A 23186-nucleotide genomic window follows, 5' to 3' on the forward strand; every position below is an offset into this window, starting at 1 on the left:
TCGCCCCAGGCGCCTCTTCCCCTGCCCCAGTCAGCCCTAATGCCCTCACAGAGGAGGCTATTGACCTCCTGAGAACCATCTCTGAAGGGCAGACAACCATTGTCAATGCCATCCAGGGGCTAGCATCAGAGAAGCAGAAGACCAATGCCTATCTGGATGGCATTCACGGTGCCGTGTCTGGCCTACAGAGATCTTTTCAGGCTCTGGCCTCTTCTTGGATGGCAGCCAGTGTCCCTGATCATTCTGTCCCCCCTCCAACCTCTTCTACCCCTTCCAGCACCCCACTCCTTTCACCTGTCCACAGCACACATTCTGACACGCAGACACACACCTCAACACACAAGAAGCACGCTTCAAAACACAAACACCACACCTCCCACCACAAGCATACAAACAGCCAACATACACATGCACACAGAACAACATCCACTTCCCCCAGTGTTCCCACCTATTCTGTCTCCCTGTCTGTCCCATCTACATGAACACTCCCAGGTACTGCACCTTCATTCACTCTTGGTGAGCCTATTCCTGCAGTCACCACAATAGCACACATCCATACATGCCCCCCAGACACCACACCTACACTTCACCACAACTACTTTAGTTGACACATGCAGCACACTCACCAGACTTGTAGACACCTAGACAACATACATTCACACTGGCAGCCTGTCTTGTCCCACTGGGTCCACCCCCCCTCCTCCTAAGACACTCAAACGCAACAAAACACCCACCCATCACACATCCACCATACCTCAGCATACTGTCCAGTCACCTGCACCCACATCACGCACACCTATACCAGTTACGACCACTCCTTCTACCTCCGGTCCCACGCCCTCCTCCAGGTCCAACCCAATTACACCAAAGAAACTTTTCCTCTCCTGTGCTGACCTCTTCCAACCCACTGGCCCACCCTGTCTCGTCCCTAAACGTGCACACCTCCTTGCCCTGTCGACTCCTTCCACGTCACAGCCTGCCTCTGTCTGCCCTTCACATTCCCGTGCCCCTTTCCCAGAGAGGAAGAAGCCCCGTGCTGAGCCTGTTCCATCTGCCTCCACCCAGTCCAAGCACACTCCCCCACCTTCCAAGACCAAACCCAAACCCCCTCTACCTTCCAAACCAAAATCTAAGCCCCACCCCCGTCGTAAACCCCCACGACCCCCTGCCCCTGTTCACTGAGGTTCCTGGATGCCCCTTTGTTGCCCCTATGAGGTGGAGTGCCGTAGAGCTTGTGGGAGTCAGGTTGGGTCCATTGTGGCCCATCTGACTTGTTGTATGAAGGACTGGTTATTGGCCTTAAATGCACTTTGGTTGCTCAGTGAGCATAATAAAGGTTAATGTGTGGCCTGTGTTGTGGGAGGCACACTCTGGATCTGTGGTCTCTCGTTTCATTGTTTGTGAGTGTGGGGCACATGTATATACTTTGGACAGGTTGGATTTGCCTTGTGTCAGGTAAGTACCTCTTGCTGTGGGGTGTATGGCTTGTGCTGCTGTTAAGAGTTGTGGGAGCGTTGCAGGGTGGGTGGAGTGGGTGGGTATGTCACTGTGCCCTTTCTTGCCTTGTTTCGTAGGTTGTAGTACTTACCGTCGTCATCTTCGTCGGCGGTCTCGGTCGTGGAGGTATATGGCAAGGAGCAGGGCTGGCATGATATGCAACTCTCTATCCATGTCTGCTTCGGTGTGTTGTGTGAACCTCCAGTGGGTGTTTCCTTATATTTGTTTTTTTTCCGCTTGGCTTTGCGTGGCGTGGATCCCACCCCAGAACAGACGGTGGTCTACTACTTCATTTTTTGATGGGCAGGTAGGGCCTTTCCGCCGGCTTGTGGGCGGGTTCTGCCGTCATTGTCGGCACTCCTCTGCTGGCGGTGAGTGGTTTTCAGGATGCCTGTGTTTCAGGTGGTTCATTATTTGGAACGTCTGTTGGCTGTTTTTACCGCCGCCGCCGTCGGTGCGGTGTCTACCGCCGTGTTCATAATGAGGGCCATAGTCTGACATATAGAGGTACCGCCTAATGTGGTGTATGTTGTACATTTAATATCAAGTAAACTTTGTATTAGAAAATGTTGTTCTTAATTTTCTTTTCCATATGGGTAAATGTATTCTTTATTTGTTTTCTTGTATTGATTTCTACATGAGGAAGAAGATTCACAATGCCCAACAAAAGAGAAACAAGGCAAAACAACGGTATTACATGCTTAAAACTGCCTGTAAAAAAACTAAATAACGTGGAAAATGTGCAGAAGAAGAAACCAGTCACTAGTAAGAGTACTAAGGATTTTTTTTTTAAAACATGCCGTAAAATGTAAAATGATAGAAAGATGGTAATTAAACGTGGGCATTTGGAATGTAGTGATGAACTGGAACAAACGGATGGTATAAGAATTAGGAAATGCAATAAGAAGCCAGAGACTTTCAGACAGCAACAATTTAAGGACTTAAGAATAAAAATGATTTGAAACAGAGTATTTGAAAAGTTTTGGAAGAAGATGCAGTAGTATAAGAGTAGAAGTGCTAATTTATAACAAAAGCATCATATTGCAAACATAATTGACAAAGCATTTGTTGTAAAGAGGTCATTTTTTATTTTAATATTGAATAGAATGAATACACTAGATAATACACTCATTTCTATGAGAAAGAGAAGTTTAAGAACAAGAATTATTAACAAAACTATTTTTTGCAAAAATTTTAAAGGTAAATGGATGCACCTTTTTAGTACAGAACTGTTTTTTAATGAAGAAAGTTATTTCTAGGAGAATACATTTGTACATGCAGTTGACACAACTGATTGTTGTTATGAAGTAAAAGATGGTAGTCCTGTGGAAAAAGAACAGATAGTTGCTAGGGATGTAGAAGAAGTGATAGCTGAAGAAGTACAGGGAAGACATAAATGGGCTCCTGTGCACAAGTGGAAGTAGTATTTGTAGTATCTGTCAGGAATCAATTAATAAATTGAAAACATTCATAAGAGAACTTTCATGGAGAAGCCTGAAACAAAGAATTAAAATGCTTCAAAAATTTCATCCTTGCGGAGTTAGAAAATATACTAACTTACATGGGCATTTATTGGCATATCTTTCAAAGAAAGTGTATCAGAGTACTTTTCATCACTTCAGAATGATAGATGTGCTTCATTCAAGAATGCAAAAATTGGCAGGGGGACTGTATTATGTGAGGACTCCAGCTTTGTGTTTAGGAGATTGACTAGAGCTCTCTTACATGGTACTACAGCAGAGGTTGAGAAAGTTTCTGAAGACATTCAGTTGCGTTTCTTTGGCCCTGAAGAAGAGAATAGGGTAAATGACCAGGTACTAATTGCAGCTGTAGAGGAAATAGACACATACAATAATATTGAAGGATTTAGGAAAGAAATAAACAAGTTAAATTCAGTTTATTCTGAGAAATCAGAGTATATTTGTGTTTCTTGTCGACGTACTGACTACAAAAAACAAACTTGTTTTGTTGATGTATTTTCTAAAACTGAAGAAGACGATAATCATAAGTGGCAAGAATTTGGTGCATATCTATTTTTTAGAAGAACACTTTGATTTAGTTACAAAGCAAATAATATGTAAGAATTGTTATGGTAAAAGAATAAAATACCATCTAAAGCAATTCATAGCAAATTAAAGTTGGTACAAATGCCATATGAACGTAATTAATTAAATATATATGAAACAATTTTAATATAAACCATACATCTATTTCATGTAATTGTTCAAATGGAGCCAAAAGCAGGGGAACTGCTAGCAACAGAACTACAAAAAGGTCTAAACGGAAGAGTAGTGTACTTACCTCTAGATTTTAAAAAATATATTGATACTGTGGGTGTTGGAAAAGATGTAAATGAATCACTGATTATTCTAGTAAATAGAGTTCCCACAAAAAGTAAAAATAAATCTGGCAAGGATTAGTGTATGTCAATAAAGTTAACAAAGCTACAATGTATTTAAAAGAAAATTTGTTATACTTATGTCGATATTACTGGAGATATAACGTGTTTTGAAGATTAAGTAGTACAATTTAGTGGACAGATTGAAAAAGTAGACAAGCAGAAGTCAGAAGAAATGTTATAAACACTATAATATTCATCCACTACATTCCAAAGCTGTTGAAGAGAATTCTATTGAATTGTTTCAATTTGAACAAGCTAGAGGAGCTCATTTGAGTGTCTGAGAAAAAAAGTTTAGAGGCTAGTTGCTTATCACAAATATTTCATACAGGAGTAGGAGGCCGTTACAATGTCTGACCTGTTCAAATACTAGCAGCTGAGTATAGGCCAACAAGACTATATTCAGATGATCTTAGGTTTCAACAATGTATTCCTTATATATTCCATCTGTTATTTGAGAGTGATTTGTCTGGACTCTCAAATACTGTATTCTTAAGACTGGAGTTAATCTCCAAACTCTTACTGCAAGAGATTTTGTGGATAAAATACCAGGAAAAGATGAAAATATAGAGTGCAACTTAATCAATATGATGGCTTGTCAACATGACACTAAGGAATACAGTCATCATGGAAGAGTTAAATGTATGCTATGTAATCTAGGTCCTCCTACTTGGTTTGTAACACTTAGGGGCATATTTATACTCCATTTGAGCCGAATTCGCATCATTTTTTTAATGCAAATTCAGCGCAAAACTAACTCCATATATATATTTTGACGATAGACATGTCTAATGTCAAAATATTGGAGCTTGCACCCTTTTTTAGATGCGTGAACCTACCTTGTGTCAATGAGATGCAAGGGAGGCGTTCCATCAAAAAAATGGTGCTAACCCCATAGCCCCATATAAATCCCCCTGTGCTAAAATGATGCACGGGTGGGAGGAAGGATCAGACCAGATGTTAGGGGACCTGAGGACCCATTTCCATGGTTAATCTCCATGGAATGGGTCCACAGGTGTCCTCTTTAAGTGCCAGGAACACCCCCACCCCCACCACAGGGACACCGGAGGATGGGGGACCCCATCCCAGGTAGGTAGGGTAAGTAGAGGTAAGTATTTTTTTTTATTAACATGCCATTGGGGGCCCAACTTGGGGCATCCTGCATGGCACAGGGTGTGATGGCCATGCCGAGGGGACACTGGCCCCCTGTGCTGGCCATTGGGGTGGTGGGCATGACTCCTGTCTTTTCTAAGAAATAAGTTGTGTCTTATGGATGGTTTTGCATCAGAAAATGAAGCTAGACTGGTTAGCGGCATTTTTTTGTCTCAAACCAGCCTAACCTCATTTTTTGGTGCAAAACCCCTTTCTCCCATACCACCACTCCCCACCCGGCTAATGTCATTTTTTTTACGCTAGCCCACCCTTTGCACCGGCTTGCGCCATTCCCTAAATATGGTACCTGGCTGGTGCTCAGGAATGGTGCAAATTGGTGCTAAACGTTTTGATGCAAAACTGCGTTAGTGCAGTTTTGCATCAAATAGTATAAATATGCCCCTAAGTTGTGCTGTTCTAAGAGAAGCAAACACTTACATAAAGGATATCCATTTAAAGACGACAGGAGAACTTTGTTCTTTGGACCCTGCAAACGTTTGTAGATATTTCAATTGCAAGTTTCAAGCTATGCTGGCTTTTATATGCAATTAAACAAATCCTCTTCTTGGAGAAGTTACAGATATTTTTGGTAGAAAAGAATACCAAGGAAGAGGAGCTCCTCATATACACATGCTGTTATGGATTGCTCCAAAATGTGGAACTGACAGTGATGACTGTGTTCTGTCTTTTATAGAGCAATATGTTACATGTGCATTCCAGATGTCAATAACAACAAACATCTAAGACAGCAAGTTCTACATTTCCAAACACATACGTGTAGCAAATATTATCGCCGAAGAAGTAAATGCAAAGAAAGGTTTTAAACTAGATTTAATTTTGGGTTTCCAAGGCCTATCCTCTCTTACGGAAAAATAATCAGCTTTTTGTCTTCAGTACGGCACATGCTGACAAGAAAATCCCCCAAAATACATATAGGCCCTCATTACAACCCTGGCGGTCAGTGGTAAAGTGGCGGCGAACAGGCTGGCGGAAAAAATAATGGAATCACGACCGTGGTGGAAACCGCCAACAGAGAGAGCCACTTTAACACTCCGACCCTCACGGCGGTACAAACAAACAGCTTGGCGGTCACCGCCAACAGACAGGCGGAAGACAATGTACTGCCTACACTATTATGACAGGCCTATCCACCACCTTTTCTGGGGCGGATTCAACGCGAACAAAAACACACCGTAAACAAGTCTTGGAAGGGAAAACTCTCACCTCTACACACCCCATGAGGAACCATGATGCCATGAAGCCGGAACTCCAAATCCTTCCTGCGATTGTCTTCCTGCTCCTCTCCCAGGAGCACAACTGACAGCGGTGACGACCACGGTGAGTACTGCACCTACGACACAGGGAAGGGGGAGGGAAAAGAGAGTAACACACACACACAAAACGCAACACCCCCACCCCCACCCTCACCCACAACAACACACACACAAATACATGTTGAAACGTTACATTTCCCCTCCCCCAACCCCCCCGAAGAACGCAAGGACAAAAGGAAATGATTTGAATGAACGTAATCAAGAGAAATCCATTACTCAAAAATGTATATACACTATTAACAAATATGTACACCAAGAATTCAAGTCCAGGTACTGAACCTATATAGTCCATGGACCCCTGGGCCCAAAATGCATGGGCGAGGCACACACAAGATACCCGATCCAAACAGAGAGAACACTGCAGGGGCATCAGATCGAAATAAAACAGGACCTCAGGGGGAAGGGAGGGGGGGCACCTCAGCCAGATGAGTGCACAACGCCAGCTCCACGAGGGGGCTCCATGCCCATTGATGTATCCTGGGGAGTGCAAAGCCACAGTCTCTCAAGTCTCTCCAGTGGATGGTATGCCCACTGCTTTATCCTGGGGAGTGCAAAGCCACAGTCTCTCAAGTCTATACAGTGGGTGGTTTGCCCACTGCTTTATCCTGGGGAGTGCAAAGCCACAGTCTCTCAAGTCTATACAGTGGGTGGTTTGCCCACTGCTTTATCCTGGGGAGTGCAAAGCCAGTGGACAACAGTCTCCACTGGTTCTGGAGGGGGCTTTGTGCCCAGAGTGCTTCATCCTGCCAAGGACTGAGGTAGGGGATGCCTCTCTCCACTGGTTCTGGAGGGGGCTTTGTGCCCAGAGTGCTTCATCCTGCCAAGGGCAGAGGTAGTGAATGCCTTTCTCAAATGACGGTGGGGCAACATGGAAGCTGCCCAGGCCCCTGGAACTGACCACCAGCCTTGTACGAATGACCACTGGGGATGGCAGCCATGTCTGCGGTGGTGCCACTGGCTCAGGATGTGGCGTGGCCGCTGGCGGTGCTGGCGGCGGGCTCAGTAGCGGCGGTGCTTGCGGCAGTCATTGGGCAGCAGTGCTCGTGGCAGGCTTACTGACCTCGGTGCTGGCGGCGGTGTCATGAGCGGCGGTGCTGGTGGCGGGCTCACTGACCTTGGCGCTGGCGGCGGTGTCATGAGCGGCGGTGCTGGTGGTGGGCTCACTGACCCCGGTGCTGCTGAAGAGCACAGTGTCTGCGGTGCTGCTGAAGGTCTCAGTATCTTGGGTGGTGGAGGTGGTGGCCGTGGCGGCGGTGCATGTGGCAGTGCCGGTGGCGGTCTTGTCCGCCGTGCAGGTTGGTGGCAACTTGCCTTTCTTTTTCAGGCCCTTCCCCACCTTGGATGGTGGCGCAGCTGTCTTGCCACTCCCAACTGTTGTCTTGGCTAAGCCCTTGGTGGCAGGTGTTTTGGCTTTCTCCCTCTGGGATGTGGGCAACTTCTGCTGTTTTGGAGGTGGGGGAATGTCCTTGGCCTCGCTCCTTGGGACACTGGCAGCCCTGCTGCTTGGCGCACTCCAGAAGCCGGTTACTGCTGGCACCACTGTGCCCGGCGATGTGGTGGCTGAGGTGCTGGGTTGAGACCTGGAAAGGTGGGCCCTAGGGGACGGAAGGGGTGGGGGAGGTGAAGGGAAGAGCTCAAGGTTTGACAGGAAAAGCTTTTTAGACACACTGGGACGGGTAGATGGGGGGGTTTGGGAGTGGAGGAAGAGGTAGTGGTTGTGGGAGGTGTCCGTTTGCTGACTTTGGGTGAAGGTGCATGCGCTGGAGGCTGTTGTGAGATGGATGGCTGTTGGGTGGGTGTGTGACAGTGTTTGTGTACTTTGGGAAAGGGGCTCACAGACACACTGGTAGAGGACACAGGGGATGTGTGAATGGTAGGGGGGGTGGTGACTACACGTGAGCGGTGTGTGGTGATGGACGTGCTGGTGATGGAGGTAGTGGCTGAAGATGTAGTGCATGCAGGTGTGAGTGGAGACGTGACAGGGAGGGAGGAGGGAGACGTGGAGGAGGGGGACACAGTGAAGGCAGTTGATGTTGGTATGTGTGCATGGGTATGATGCTTGTGTGAGTGCCTGTGGGATGTGTGGTGCTTATGTTTGCCAGTTCTACCCTTGTATGTTGAGGTGTGTGGAAGCTGGTCTGGTGGTGTGCTTGGGATAGGCTGAGGTACTGGGGATTGGGTCTGGGTGGAGGAAGTTGAAGGGGGAGGTTGGACACAGGGACAATGGCTGCCATCAGTGCTGAGACCAGAGTCTGAAATGCTCACTGTTGGGCAGAATCAATGCCCTCTAGGTATGCATTTGTCTGTTGCAACTGCCTCTCTATACCCTGGATGGCATTCAGAGTGGTAGACTGCCCAACAGTGAGGGATCTGAGGAGGTCAATGGCCTCCTTACTGAGGGCAGCAGGGCTGACTTGGGCAGGGCCTGAGGTGCCTGGGGCGAAGGAGATGCCCACCCTGCTGGGTGAGCGGCCACTGGGCACACGCTGAGGGGCTGCTGGAAGGGCGGTGCTGGTAGGGGGGTGGTGGCTGTACCTGTAGATGCGGGGGGCACAGAGGGGCCTGCCACGGCAAGGGAGCTCCCATCAGAGGAGGAGTCGGTGTCGCTGGTCTCTGCTCCAGTCCCTGCCGTGGAGCTCCCCTCACCCTCCGTCCTACTGGTGAATTCTGACTCTGTAGTCTCGCCCTCCAGGGCAATGTGGGATGCAGCTCCCTTCTGCTCCAGTGGCACAACTCCTCCGCCTGATGATTCTAATGCACACAAGAACAGTGAGAGCACAAAAAGGGTAGGGAAAAGTAAGTAGAAAGACATGTTCAGTGTATGCAACACCGCTACCGTTGGCGGACACTACAGACACAGCAGCCATCTGCACTACGCCATGCACTTAGCGTTCCCTAATTTATCACAGGGACATGGGGTACATGGCCTATGCCCGATTGCTGCACACATGGAAGTCACAGGAGCCTGACTAGGTGTAGATGGCTCTTACTACTGGTGGGGTTAGGGTGCCACTTAGCCTTCCTCACAAAGGGTCCTTGCCTACAAGGCTCGCCCTAGCCTAGGGAAACCCATAGCCCACCTCCCCCCCAGACTCCTCCTAATGCATGCAGAGTCAGATGGATGCGACTGTACTCACCCCCTTGTGGCTGCTGTGATGACCTCAAGCGCCCATCGAACTCCGGATACGCCACCGCCAGGATCCGGTACATCTGGGGGGTCATGGTGCGACGTGCACCCCTCCCACGTTGGGAGGCCATCCCCAGCTGGGCCTCTGCCATCTTCTTGCTCCAGCGGCGAATGTCCTCCCATCTTTTACGGCAGTGGGTGCTCCGTCTGTGGTGGACCCCCAGGGCCCAGATGTCCTTGTCCATGGCACACCAAATATCTTTCTTCTGGTGGGCGCTGACCTACTGGAATCGTACAGGGGAAAAGGTAAAACATTAACCGTCGGGACCGTCACAGTCATTGGCCCACATTCCCACCCTTGCCCTGACGCACATACACTCACCGTTGTATCATGGATGCCTCACCCCCCATCTCCCATTCACACCACTCCAAACAGACATTGCCCATAAAGCATGCTCACAGTGTACTCACCTGTCTGTCTGGAGGACCGTAGAGAAGCGTATACTCGGGGAGGACACCATCCACTAGTTTCTCCAACTCCTCGGATGTGAAGGCAGGGACCCTTTACCCAGACACTTGAGCCATTGTCGCTTCCAGATTGAGGTCACAGCAGCACTTGCAGTGTAGGTCCTCTCCTGTCGAAGATCAGGTATCAAGTGAGTGAACAGAGAGAAAATAGCGGTCACGTCCGCGGCGGTGCGTACCGTCACCGCCGGCGTACATCGTCATTGGCTCCTGGGACCCATAGGGTCCAATGTTAACCAATGCAGGATTGCGCCCCAGTCTTCGACCGCCTACCGCGACGGTGTACAACGCCAGCGCAGTTACCTCATATCCCCTTGTCCCACATTACAGGTCAGGCAGCTGCTATTTCATGGGGCCACATGGCATTAATTTGAAATGCGTCACACATATCTAGGCCTTGCATATACACTAAGACAGGCACATAGGGGATTGACAATTGTGTGCAATAAAGTTATTTTTTTGGTACCTCAGTGTTGGCTGACCCTCTGATCGCTGTTCTCATCCATAAAGCACATCTGCTGGGGCAGGTGAGGAGATGGCGGCATCCTCCGGTGTACAGACTGCTGGTGGACCTGTCGACAATGGAAGAGCGATATGTAATAGTCACCTACAGACTTGATCGTGCCACAATCCAGGAACTGTGTGTCCAGTTAGAGCCAAACCTGATGTCAGCTATCCGCCATCCCACAAGAATTCCCCCTCTAGTGCAGGTTCTGTCAGTACTCCATTTCCTGGCAAGTGGGTCTTTTCAAACTACAGTGGCCATAGCATCAGGGATGTCCCACCCTATGTTTTCAAACGTGTTGTCCAGAGTGTTGTCTGCCCTGCTAAAACACATGCGCAGCTACATCGTTTTCCCTCAGGTGGAGGATTTACCTACAGTGAAAGGTGACTTCTATGCCCTGGGATATATCCCCAACATCATAGGTGCCATTGATGGGACACATGTGGCCTTGGTACCCCCCGCAGGAGTGAAAAGGTTTACAGAAACCGGAAGAACTACCATTCTATGAATGTGCAGATGGTGTGTTTGGCAGACCAGTACATCTCCCATGTGAACGCCAAGTTTCCTGGCTCAGTGCATGACGCTTACATTCTGAGGAATAGCAGCATCCCTTATGTGATGGGGCAATTCCAGAGGCACCGTGTGTGGCTATTAGGTGAGGACCAAGACCCTATACAGTGTGAATAGTTGTTCGGGTCTGGGGTTGTCCCTAAGGGTTAGTGTGTGTCTAACAATTGTCCCTCGACATTTGCAGGTGACTCTGGTTACCCCAACCTGTCATGGCTACTGACCCAGTAAGGAATCCCAGGACAAGGGCAGAGGGATATAGAGAGGACCTTCGACCTCCTGAAGGCCAGGTTCCGGTGCCTCTATATGACAGGAGGTTCCCTTTACTACTCACCAAAGAAAGTGTGCCAGATCATCGTGGCCTGCTGTATGCTGCACAACTTGGCTTTGCGACGACAGGTGCCTTTTCTGCAGGAGGATGGTCCTGAAGGAGGTGTTGTGGCAGCTGTGGAGCCTGTGGACAGTGAAGAAGAGGAGGCAGAAGAAGAGGACATAGACAACAGAAACACTGTAATCCAACAATTCTTCCAGTGAGACACAGGTAAGAAGACATCACTGCCTCCTACTTCTGATAAAATTGTTCGACCTCTCATCTGTCACTTTCACCCAGTATATGGACCCTAATTTGTCACTTTCCCTTTCGATTTCACAGTAGTGGGTCCCACTGTTTGACCTCTGCTATGTTACCTCATGGACTATAGCTGTGTGACATAGGTATGTTGACAATAGAATGGACATTGCTGTTTCCTGCAGTTATTGCAAATACACATTTGTGAAAGCACAGACTGACTCCATATTGTTTTGTGGTTCAAGGGTGTTTATTTAAGGGCAAAATAGTGGAGGGGTTGTAAAATGGTCAGGGGTGATGGTGGAGGAATGTCCATGGCAGAGTCCAGTCTATTGGTCTCACAGGTGCATTGTCCAAAGGGGCATAGGAAGTGGAGCTAGGGCAGTCAAAGGATGAACAGGGTGACAAAGTGGGACAAAAGGATGAATTTCAGGGTGGTTTCATTTCTTGGCGGGGGTCTTGGCATTGTTCTCTGTCTTTGTCCTGGATCTCAGGGACCGTTTACAGGGTGATTCTCCATCTGCAGTGGGTGGGATTCTGGTGTCGTGGTCCTGTGGCGGTGCCTCCTGTCCACTAGTGCCGGCGGAGGTGGTGGGCAGTTCATCATCCATGCTAGTGTCAGGGGCCCCTTGTTGTGCCACAGTGTCCCTCCAGGTGTTCACAAGGTCCTTCAGCACCCCTACAATGGTGCCCAGGGTGGTATTGATGGATTTGAGTTCCTCCCTGAACCCCAAATACTGTTCCTCCTGCAGCCGCTGGGTCTCCTGAAACTTGGCCAGTACTGTTGCCATCGTCTCCTGGGAATGATGGTACGCCCCCATGATGTTGGAGAGGGCCTAGTGGAGAGTGGGTTCCCTGGGCCTGTCCTCCCCCTGTTGCACAGCAGACCTTCCAGTTCCCCGGTTTTCCTGGGCCTCTGTCCCCTGAACCGTGTGCCCACTGCTACTGCCCCCAGGTCCCTGTTGTTCTTGGGGTGGTGGGTTAGCCTGGGTTCCCTGTGGTGGTGGACACACTGCTGCTTGACGTGTCCTGGGGACAGAGGTATGGGCCAGCTGGATTGGTGCTGTGCTGGTGTTTCCTGAGGGGGGAGGCTCTGTGGTGGCCTGTGACTGTGTGAGGGGAACCGACTGTCCCGAGGTCCCAAAGGGGCCTGGGCTGGTCATCTAGATCCAGTTGGACAGAGCTGCTGTCATCACTGTGGGCCTCTTCTGTGGGTGGAGTGGACATGTCTGGAACCTCCTGTCCAGTGACGTTGGGTAGGGGTCCTGCAGGGGTGTAAAGGCATGATTATTGCATCTGTGTGTGCCATGGTGTGCAATGGGTGGGTGACCCTGTACCCCAGTACTTACATTCTTTTGTAGGACCTTGTGTGTTAATTGTTTAGGGGTCTGTGTGGGTATGTGCAGTGGACATGCATTGGTGATGGGTGTCCATGCTTTGTTGTTGCATGCAGGGCTTGGTGTTGGGATGTGTGGTTTGTGATAGTGGGACATATGTGAGGAGTTGGAGTGATGGGGTGAGGGAGAGGGTTGGGCTATGTGATAGCATGCAGGTAGGGTGGGAGATGAAGTACTTAAGATTTAACTTACCAGAGTCCATTCCTCCAGCTACTCCAGCGAGGCCCTCAGGATACAGTATAGCCAAGACCTGCTCCTCCCATGTTGTTAGTTGTGGGGGAGGTGGCGGGGGTCCACCGCCAGTCCTCTGAACCGCAATGTGGTGTCTTGAGACCACGGATCGCACCTTCCACCGTAGGTCGTTCCACCTCTTCCTGATGTCATCCCGTGTTCTTGGGTGCTGTCCCACTGCGTTGAACCTGTCCACGATTCTGCGCCATAGCTCCATCTTCCTAGCCATGGTGGTGTGCTGCACCTGTGATCCGAATAGCTGTGGCTCTACCCGGATTATTTCCTCCACCATGACCCTGAGCTCCTCCGCCAAAAACCTGGGGCGTCTTTGCTGTGCCATGGGCTGGTGTGGGTGATGTGTGAAGTGGTATGTGTTGTGATATGTGGGGTGATGTTTAGGGGTGTGTAGTGTTTTGTGTGTGGATGTGTATGTGTGATGGTGTTGTGTGCCTCTGTATGCTGGTGTGGTCTTTGCTTTGCTGTCTCTCTGCGTCTTCCAAATTTTTGGTTGTAAGGGTTTGTGGGTAATGTGGGTGTGTGTTTTATATTGTATTGGGTGTGTGGGTGTTGTGTGTGTATGTGTATCAGGTGTGTGTATTTGGAATTGTCTAATGTGGTTGTGTTTTGTAAATGCGTGTGTATTTTGAGCCTGGAGGTGTGTACCACCAATGGAATACCGTGGTTGAAAGACCGCCATGTGGATTTGTGGGTCGTAATAGTGTGGGCGTATTCCTGTTGGGGTGACGGTGGAGGTTTTGTTATCGCCAGTTTATCACTGACCTTTGGTGTGGCGGACTTGTGTGGGTGTCTAGATTTTGGCAGATTCTGAGCTGTGGGTCATAATAGCTGTAGCCGATTGCCGCAGCGGCGTGTTGGCGGTCTTCTGCACGGCGGTAAGCGGGATTTACTGCCAATGTTGTAATGAGGGCCACAATCTGAAAAGATCAGTCTTCCAAATATATTATCGATTTTAATCCTGTCATCCGGAAATTATGGAATACAAATATGGACATACTGCCCCTCATTACAACCCTGGCGGTCGGTGAAAAAGCGGCAGTAATACCACCAAGAGGCCGGCGGTAAAAAAATTGAATTATGACACGGCGGAAACCGCCAACACAGACAGCCAATTTAATACTCCGACCACCACAGCAGTAGCAACAAGCACCGCAGCAGTAACCCCCAACAGCCAGGTGGAAGACAAAGTACTGCCCACAGTATTACAAGACACCAATCCGCCACCTTTTCCAGGGCAGTACCAACGCCATCAAAAGCACTGCAGAACCAGTACACAGAAGGGAAATGACTCACCTCTGGACACCCAGGGACCAACCAAGACACCATGGGGCCCAAACTACAGGTGTTACCCATGCTGGTCTTCCTCTTCCTACACCAGGAATACCAACACCAACGAAGACGACCACAGTGAGTACCGCCCCTAGCACACAGGGGAGGAAAAAGAGAGTGACACACACACGCAACACGTAGCACCCCCAACACCATGCACACAAACAGATGCAGTAACATTACATGTTCACCCTGTACCCCTCAGGAATAATGCAAGGACAAAAGGAAGTGATTGAAGTGAATGTAATAAGATAAAAATCCTGAAAAACATCCTCAAATTATATACAGTATTTACAGATATACAAATGGAGGGACACTGCCCAGTCCATATTGTCCGTGGGCCACAGGACCATATCACATAGGTCAAGGCCCCACTTGACTCCTGCCTCAATACGCAGAAAACACTGGTGGGGCATCAGCTCGTAAATACACAGGCTCCTCAGCCGGAAGATGGTACTACGCCACTGCTCCTGGAGGGGCCTGCATGCCCATAACTCTGTCCTGGGGAGTTCAAGGCCACAGTCTCTCTAGTGGGTGGTTTGCCCACAGCTTGGTCCTGGGGAGTGCAAGGCCACAATCTCTCTAGTGGGTGGTTTGCCCACTGCTTCGTCCTGGGGAGTGCAAGGCCATGGTCTCTCAAGTCGGTGGTTTGCCCACTGCTTGGTCCTGGGGAGTGCAAGGACACGGTCTCTCTAGTGGGTGGTTTGCCCACTGCTTGGTCTTGGGGAGTGTAAGGCCACAGTCTCTCTAGTAGGTGGTTTGTCCATTGCTTGGTCCTGGGGAGTGCAAGGCCACAGTCTCTCTAGTGGGTGGTGTCTTCCATTGGTTCCGGAGGGGGCTTTGTGCCCAGTGTGCTTCATCCTGGCAAGGAGGGTGTGACTGGATGTCTTCTTCACTGGTTCTGGAGGGGGCTTTGTGCCCAGTGTGCTTCATCCTAGGAAGGAGGGGGTGAGTGGATGGCTTCTCCACTGGTCCTGGAGGAGGCTTTGCGCCCAGTGTGCTTCATCCTGGCAAGGAGAGTGTGAGTGGATGGGTCCTTCCACTGGTTCTGGAGGGGGATCTGTGCTCGATGATGAAGATCTTGGGGAGTGCAAGGTCACAGTCTCTCACCTGGGCTTCAGACCCAGGAGATTTGAAGTGGGAAGGATGCATGACACTCCATGGAGGCAGGACTACAGTGCTGGTGGCGCTGCTGTCAGTGGTGGGGGGAGGTTCCAGCACTTCCCCTGCAGCCTCGGACAGCTGCCCACTGGGGCTGCTGCTGCTGCCAATGATGCTGGTGGCGGTGCTGCCAGAGATGCTGGTGGCGGTGCTGTGAGTGGTGGGGGAAGCGGAAGCCGTTCCCCTGCAGCCTCTGATGGCTGAAGTCCCATGGTTGGTTTTGTGGGCTCTGATTCTGCTCCAGCACCAGGCCTACTATCCTTCCTGCCTGCAGTGCCCGGCCCTTTGTCCTTGCCCTTGGCAGCTGATGGTCCCTTCTTGCCCTTGCCAGCTGCTGGTGCTTCCTTGCCCTTGGCAGCTTCTGCTGCCTCCTTGCCCTTGGCAGTTGGTGATCCCTCCTTGCCCTTGGTAGCTGGTGGTCCCTTCTTGCCCTTGGCATCTGGTGCAGGCATACTGGCAGTGCTGATAGGTGTCTCCTTGGAGCCTCTCACACCTGCAGTAGCTGCCGAAACTACAGTGGCCGTGGACTGAGTGGCTGAGGTGCTGGCCTGGGTTCTGGCCACCCTGGGCAGAAGTGAAGGACGGGGGAGGGGCAGGGAATAGGTCAAGTGTGGAGAAGAAAAGCTTCTTAGGGACACTGGGGCAGGAAGAGGGTGATGGTTTGGGAGTGGAAGAAGAGGGAGTGGTGGTTGGAGGTGTCTGTCTGCTGTGTTTGGGTGCAGGTGCAAGGGCTGGATGGTGTTGTGAGGTGGATTGCTGTTAGGTGTCTGAGTGCTTGGGTTTGGCTACTTTGGGAGGAGCAGGCACAGAGACAGTGGGAGAGGACACAGGGGACGTGTGCATGGATGTGGGGGTGGGGACTGCCAGTGAGGGGTGTGTACTGATAGGCGTGCTGGTGATGGAGGTAGTGGATGATGATGTCGTGCATGCAGGTGTGACTGGAGACGCTACTGGGAGAGAGGTGGATGAGGAGGAGGAGGGGGACACCGTGGAGGCAGTGGATGTTGGCATGTCTGCATCTGGATGGTGTTTGTGTGAGTGCCTGTGGGATGATGTGTGGCGCTTGTGTTTGCCTGAGCCACTCCTGTGTGTTGTCTTGGGTGCATGCTGTTCTGATGGTGTGCTTGGGATAGGTTGGGATTGAGGGGAATGGGACTGGGTAGAGGAAGTTGGAGGGGGGAGGCTAGAAACAGGGACAATGGCTGTCATAAGAGAGGAAGCCAGAGCCTGGAATGATCTCTGTTGGGCTGCCACACCAGAGTGAATGCCCTCCAGGAATGCATTTTTTTGTTGCAAATGCCCTGCCAGCCCCTGGATGGCATTCACTATGGTTGACTGCCCCAACAGAGATGGATTGCAGGAGGTCAATAGACTCCTCACTCAGGGCAGCAGGCCTGACTGGGGCAGGGCCGACTGGGGCAGGGCCTGAGGTGCCTGGGGCGAAGGAGATGCCCACCCTCCTGGGTGAGCGGACACAGGAAACACACTGAGGGGCTGCTGAGAAGGCAGTGCTGGTATGGAGGGTGGTGGCTGTAACTGTAGTTGGGGTGGGCACAGAGTTGTCCACCGCCACCAGGGAGCTTCCATCGGAGGAGGTATCACTGTCAGAACTGTCCCCTCCAGTCTTTGCCGTGGTGCTCCCCTCGCCCTTCCTCCCACTGGTGCCCTCACCGTCGGTGGATTTGGCCTCATGGGCCATGTGGGATCAAGTTCCCTCCATCGCCGGTGCCTCTGCTCCTCCACCAGATGATGCTAATGCACATACGGACAGGATGACGGAACAAAAAGGGGGGAAGAGATAGGGGATACACTTGGTCAATGCCAGCAACACCACCGTTGGCGTACACAACACACAGGGAACAACCCTATAGTCTAGGCAATGCACAACAGGTCACAATGCTAGTCACCAGGCCATGGAGAATAATGCCTAATGCCAATAGCAGCATACCTGAGACCCACAGAACCCTGCCCAGTAGTAGATGCCCGCTAGCATGTTTGGGGGTGGAGTGCAACAGAGCCTGCCCAATATAGAACCTACCCTGCAATGTCCGACCTGGCCTTGGGGCACCCACAGGCCCACATCCCCCACCCAGAAAACACCCCACCCCACGCAATTTGCAGAATTGGTAACTGTACTCACCCCCTTGTGGCTGCTGTGATGCCCTCAAGCTCCCATCCTACTCCAGATAGGTAATCACCAGTATGCAGAACATCAGGGGGGCCAGGGTTGGATGGGCACCCCTTCCTCGTTGGAAGGCCATCCCCAGCTGGGCCTCCTCTGTCTTCCTTGCCCAGTGTCTCAGGTCCTCCCACCGTTTGCGACAGTGGGTGCTCCGCCTACTGTAGACACCCAGGGTGCGCACATCCTTGGCGATAGCACCCCATATAGCCTTTTTGTGATGGGCGCTGACCTGCAGAAAAAAGAACATATAAGAAGGGATCAGTCATACCATCTGGCCTGCTACTCCCATGACCCACCATATCCCTCCCCTCCCCACCCCTTACGAACATACATTGACCACCATACATGCAGCACTTTGTCCAGGACCCCTCAACCACCCCCACCTAACATGAGGCCTTCACACACAGCACTCCTTGCATTCATGCCCCATGCATTGTGCACACAGTGTACACACTTGTTGGCCTGGAGGCCCATAAAGCAATCGGTACTGGGGTAGGACCCCATCCACCCGCCTCTCCAACTCCACAGCAGTGAAGGCAGGGGCCCTTTCCCCAGAGGTTCGAGCCATGGTCGCTTCCAGACACAGGTCACAGCAGCACTTGCAGTGTAGGTCCTCTCCTCAAGAAGGTCAGGTAGCAAGTGGATGAACAGAGAAAATGGCAGTCAACTCTGCGGCGGTGCGTACCATCACCACCGGCGTACATCACCATTGGCTACTGTACCCCATCGGGCCCAATGATAACCAATGAGGAGTTGCACGGTGGTCCTCGACCACCTCCTGCAACTGTGCACAACGTCAGCGGAATTACCTCATTTCCACCTGTCCCTCTACACAAGACAGGCGTCTGCCATTTCAGGGGGGTCAGGCCATGGCACATAACTGCGTCACAGCAGACATAAGCACATTTAGGGACTACATGTAAACATACTGTTTCTGTCACAACATGCAATGCATTTTACTCTGAGGATATTTTTGGAAATGACCTGCTGCTCACCGTTTTGCCCCCTAGATTACAACCACTGAGGATTATTAGGAGATGGAGACATTCCCTCATGTACAGGCTCCTGGTGGACTTTGCACCAATGGAGGACAGGCACATTATCCTCACCTACAGACTGGATAGGGCCACAATCAAAGAACTGTGTGCCCAAGTGGAGCCAGACCTGATCTCAGCTATCCATCAACCACTGGGATCCCCCTCTTGTGCAAGTGCTATCAGTGCTACATTTCTTGGCATCTGGCTCCTTCCAAGTAACAGTGGCCATGGCGGCAGGGATGTCACAGCCAATGTTTTTAATGGTGCTGACCGAAGTGTTGTCTGCCCTGATTAAACACATGCACAGCTACATCATTTTCCCACAGGTGGAGGATTTGGCCACAGTGAAAGCTGACTTCTATGCAATGAGACATATTCCTAACATAATTGGAGCAATTGATGGTGCACATATTGCCTTTGCCCACCTCCCCCCAGGAGAAATGAACAGGTGTTCAGAAATTAAAAGAGCGTTCACTCCATGAATGCGCAGATAGTGCGCCTGGTGGATCAGTACATCTCCCATGTCAATGCAAAGTATCCAGGGTCGGTGCATGATTCCTTTATCCTGAGGAATAGCAGCATCCCATATGTGATGGCTCAACTCAGGAGGAACCGGGTGTGGCTAATAGGTGAACCCACGGTCCTCACCCAGTGTATGTTGGTATATGGGTGTGAGATTGGCCCTAACCTCTCATGGCTACTGACCCCAGTGAGGAATGCCAGGACAATGGCAGAGGAACGATACAATGAGGCACATTGGCGAACAAGAAGAATTATTGAGTGCACCTTTGGCCTCCTGAAGGCCAGGTTCAGGTGACTCCATCTGACAGTTGGATCCCTGTGCTACTCACCAAAAAAAGTGTGCCAGATAATCATGACATATTGCATGTTGCACAACCTTGCCTTGAGATGCCAGGTGCCTTCTCTGCAAGAGGCTGGGGCTGGTGATGGGCGTGTGGCAGCGGTAGAGCCTGTGGACAGTGACGAAGAGGAGGCAGAGGATGACGATGTGGACAACAGAACAACTATCATTCGAGAGTACTTCCAGTGACACATAGGTAGGACACTGTAACTTCATCTTCCATTGCTGTTTTGTGTTTTGTGTAGTGAATTTTCTCTGGCAGGCTGCTGTTCCCACTACTATGGCCACTTACTGTACCCTTTGACATGTCTATTCACAGATATTTGTGCCCTACTCTGGCTCCTGGTGTATTGACTGCAGCACATTGAAGGTCATAACTATGTATACATAACTGTACAGTCTAATTGCAATGTCTACAGATTGTTAAACAAATACATCCTTAAATCATTTGACATACTCCATACTTTTTTAACAGGTGTTATTTAGGTGCTGAGAAGTAAATGGGAATGTGCAATGGGCTGGGATGATGGTAGAGGAAAGTCCAGGATAGAGCCCAGTCTCTTGCTATCACATGTGCATTGTCCAATGGGGCATAGGAAAGGGAGCAATGGAGGTTCAAGGTGGACAGGGTGACAGAGTGGGACACAATGGTGACAATCAGGAGTGTCTTATTTCCTGGTGGGGATCTTGGCAATGTTCTCTGGCTTCTGCCTCGATCGCAGGGCCTGTTTGCATTTTGGTTCTCTTTCTGCAGGGGTGGGGTGATGGTAGCCTGTTGTTCCTGTGGCAGGGCCCCATGTCCACTATCGTCAGCGGAAGTGGAGGGCTGATAATAGGTGTGGCTAGTGTCAGGGGCCCGTTGGTGTGCCACTGCCTCCCTCATGGTGTTGGCCATGTCAGCGAGCACCCCTGCAATGGTCATCAGGGTTGTGATTATGTCCTACAAGTCCTCCCTGATCCTCAGGTACTGTACCTCCTGCAGCCGCTGGGTCTCCTGCAACGTAGCCAGTATGTGGCTCATCGTTTCCTGGGAATGGTGGTATGCTCCCAGGATTCCTGCAAGTGCCTCATGGAGAGTGGGATCCCTGGGACTGTCCTCCCCCTGTCGTACAGCAGTCCTCCCAGCTTCCCTGTTGTCTTGAGCCTCTGTGCCCTGAACCATGTGCCCACTGCCACTGACCCCAGGTCCCTGCTCGTCCAGTGTTTGTGGGGTGTCCTTGGGTCCCTGTAGTGGTGGACACACGCTGATTGACGTGTCCTGGGGACAGTGGTAGGGGCCAGCTGGGTTGTAAAGGATTGTGGGTACTCTGTGTGTGTTTTATAGTGGTATGGGTGTGTGGTGTGTGTATGTGTGTCAGGTGTGTGTAGTTTGAATTGTCCAATGTGGTGTAGTTTGTGTGTGTATTTTGAGCGCAGCAGTATGTCCTGCCAATGGTTTACTGCGGTTGAATGTCCGCTGCAGTGATTCGTGGGTCATAATGCTGTTGGCGTAACGGTGTGGGTTTTGGTGCCACCAGTTTATCACCAACCTTTGGGCTTGCGGACTTGTGTGTGTGTCTGTATAGTGACAGAATTCTATGTGTGGGTCATAATACGGGTAGCGGTATACCGCCGTGGTCATGGTATGTTGGCGGAAGTAAGCATGGCGGTAAGCGGCACTTACCGCCAATGTCACAATGAGGGCCACAGTTTGTTGCTGACAATTCTATTTCTATTGCTCACTATATTACTTCATACATCACTAAATCCGACAAAGCAGAGATGAAGGAAGCATGGAAGAACATTTCTGCAGACAAATCTCTAGCAAAGAAATTATACAGTTTCAACTTGAAAATGCTGTCACACAGAGAAATAAGCTCATATGAGTGCTGTGACAGGTTAAGTTACACTCCCTTGTTCTCAAAGTCTAGAGGAATGGTTTGGGTTAGCATAGGCCTTGCCAACACTCAAAACAGAGTTTTGAAATCTTATCCAGAAATTCAGTTCTTAGCATAATCTGATCCAGAGAGTACAGATATTGCTACAGATAGTTAGACACATACTATCCGTGGTTTACACCACAAAAATGTGTCTTTATGAACTTCTGCAAAACTATAAGTATAGAAGTAATGTTTCAGAAAACATTGATGAAGGCAAACAGAGTGTAGCTGGATGTGATGCTTGTTTAGTTTGGCATGCAAAGGGTAACTTAATCAACCATAGAAAACGTACTTGTCAAACTGCTGGAAAACGAGAATTGTTCTACTTGGCATTTCTCTAACTATTAAAACCTTGGTGATCTGAAAAAGAGTTACTTGAAGAAATTGACTTCTTTGAATACTCTTTCAATGCTGTGAAAGACACTATTCAGTGTCCAATATTTCCAAGCTATATAAAAATGTTAAATGAAAAAATGAAACAAGAATAAACAATTGCTACTCAGACTGCAACGGAAAAGTTACAAATCAGCCAACGTTCTGTACCTCTTAGTCAAGATCCCCTTGGACAGCCAGTGATAGAAAATGAAGCTGCCATAGCAATGAATGAAGTGGAGATAGCAATTAAACAAGTAAGAGAAGAAAATGTTAGGTTGGAAGAGTTTGTAGACCAATTCAGTAATGAGTAGAAGGAAGTATATATATAAGTCAAAGAAAAAATAAACTATGGATTACTGCATGAAAAGAATCAATGTAATTGTTCAAGTTTTAAACCAATTCTTTTGTATGTCAGTGGACAAGTGGGCACTGGAAAAGCTTTGAAATACAATTTCTTACAACATATTTACAGAGGACTGCAGACTAAATTTTGTTGTGTGTAACAGCAGCCCCTACTGAATTAGCTGCACACAGTATCAAAGGAATTGCCTTGCATCGTCTACTAATGCTCCCTGTTGAACACAACAATAAACATGAATACCAAAAGTTACCTGATGAAGCTTGTCACGAATTTTCCAGAGTTTTGAAAAACAAAAGGTTTTAATTATTGATGAGGTGAGCATGATCTCACACTTGATGCTTGCCTTTGTGCATTTGAGAATGTGATAGATATTAAAGACTGACTATGATGCGCTCTTTGGAGCACAGCTTGTAATTGTTTTTGGTGATTAACCACAACTTACCCCTGGAAAAAGACAACCTATATTTAAGACTCTATCACATAAAAAACATAGGGCTAGATTTACAAGGCTTTATTGTAATTGTAATTGTAATTGTAATTGTAATCGTATTTATATGGCGCTTACTACCCCTGACGAGGCGTCGAAGCGCTTTTCGATGAGTAGCACGCTACTCCGGTACATAACAAGAATTAGTGATGGA

This window comes from Pleurodeles waltl, chromosome 1_2 (genome assembly GCF_031143425.1).
Source record: "Pleurodeles waltl isolate 20211129_DDA chromosome 1_2, aPleWal1.hap1.20221129, whole genome shotgun sequence".
Lineage (NCBI taxonomy): Eukaryota > Metazoa > Chordata > Amphibia > Caudata > Salamandridae > Pleurodeles > Pleurodeles waltl.